Here is a 1,885-nt window from a genome sequence, read left to right as displayed (position 1 = left end):
AGTGACTTCATATGCGGGCATGGTGCCCGGGTATGCGGGATCCTTCGAATATGACGGTGCTCCACGGTGCGACTGGGGTAGACCGCAGGTGGTGACAGCCCTGTCGGTCCGCCGGGAAGCTGCTTCTCGGTTAGCGTACTCCCCGACGTTCGGGTACGGTGTAGGAGTTCATGCAAAGATGAAATGGGACTGGATGTTCTATAGTGCAGGTCATTCTCCCCAATGTCCCTAATTTCCCGGCACCTGTAGCTCTAAGCAATGTGGCTAACGTAACTTATCTGCTAAGATGAATAGTATACTAGGAATCTGTGCCTATGCTCTCACTAACCTTAGGATTGCTTGTTTATTATTTATTCATGAGAGTTGGCTATTCTGTGTGTGTCACATTACCCCTGATTATCATTTATTTATCACTTACCCCTGTATAGTCAGTGGTATTCATCTTACTTCATACGTGTCATGGTTATGGAACTTGTAAATACACTTTACACAACCTAGCCATCCCTTGGGAAAATATAAATAATTATACCCTGAATACTTCCGGGTGAAATGCTACAATGGTATATCTGTGCGCTTGCAGATCCTTCTGTAAACATTAAGACATACCACACGGCATTTTCGAGGCATCATTGCTAGGAACTAACCACTCCTAGTGATGACGCTAAGAAGTGCCAACAAGCATTTCTGGCGCCGTTGCCGGGGGTGGCACTAGGTGTAAAGTTATTTACTAAGTACATAAACATGGCAATATAAGTAAGAGATAGCTACTGCTTATACAGGCTAATGTATTTATCTTTTTCTTTTCTCCTGATTGGATGAAAACATGGTAGTGTATGTCTAGTTTCTCTTTGCTGACAAATTTTGTTGAAAATCCCGAGAAGCTCGTGAGCAGGGTCTGACCTCGTGTCGTCCTTCCTTCGATCTCGCAGTCGACAAGTGAACCAGCTTCCCAAGCACCATCAACAATCACTGAACTCATGGCTGAGAAGACTCTCCGCGACTTCTCCGTCCCCTCAGCTGCCAATGTGGTAGCTGGACACAACGTTGATGCTGGGGACGTGAACTTTGAGCTGAAGTCCAGCCTCATTAACATGGTGCAGGCTAGCCAATTCTGTGGCAAGCCAAATGAGGATGCCAACGCTCATCTCCAGAACTTTCTGGAGTTATGCAAGACCGTAACCATATGGGGCGTTACAGCTGACGCTATCAGGCTCCGCCTGTTTCCATTCTCCCTCCTGGGGAAGGTGAAATAGTGGTTTTATCAGAATAAGGAAGCCATCAGCACGTGGGACAAATGCTCAACGGCGTTCCTCGCTAAATTCTTCCCGTTGGGCAAAACAAATGCCCTGCGTGGAAGAATTTCAAGTTTCCAGCAGACAGGGATGGAATCCATCCCAGAAGCTTGGGAGAGACTGCAAGAATACATACTCGCCTGTCCTCATCATGTGATGGACGAGTGGCTCGTTCTTCAAAGCTTCTACAATGGGCTAACAACAACATCCAGTGCCCACCTTGATGCTGCTGCTAGAGGAGCCTATCTGGACCTCACAATTGCCAAGGCTACGGCCTTGATTGAAAAGATGGTCTCCATCCAGGGCTGGAATGAGGCGTTCCCAGCCCAGAACCAAGGGCGGAATGCATACCGTCAAGGAGACGGACATGCTCGCCGCCAAGCTGGACCTCCTAATGAAAAAGTTTGATGAAGGAACCGGCAATAGATGTTTATTCCCGTCCATGCTATGAACTCGTACTTTACGTGCGAGGTTTGTGGTGAGTGTGGACATTCAAGGAATGACTGCCCCGAGACCCATGAAGACGCAGCCTACATCAACAACAACATCGGGTTCCGTCCTCAAGGAGGACAGGGGTGGGGTCAATCACGCCC

General features: G+C 48.1%; 1 non-coding gene across 1 annotated transcript; it reads right to left on the bottom strand.

The window, feature by feature from the left end:
- Positions 1-1,343: 1,343 nt before the first annotated feature.
- LOC120668205 lies at positions 1,344-1,450 on the bottom strand. Its single transcript, XR_005672303.1, has one exon. It is a non-coding gene; the product is annotated as a small nucleolar RNA R71 (small nucleolar RNA).
- Between the last annotated feature and the right edge of the window lie 435 nt (positions 1,451-1,885).

This window comes from Panicum virgatum, chromosome 3N (genome assembly GCF_016808335.1).
Source record: "Panicum virgatum strain AP13 chromosome 3N, P.virgatum_v5, whole genome shotgun sequence".
Classification (NCBI taxonomy): domain Eukaryota; kingdom Viridiplantae; phylum Streptophyta; class Magnoliopsida; order Poales; family Poaceae; genus Panicum; species Panicum virgatum.
This window is presented reverse-complemented; position numbering and strand designations above follow the sequence as displayed.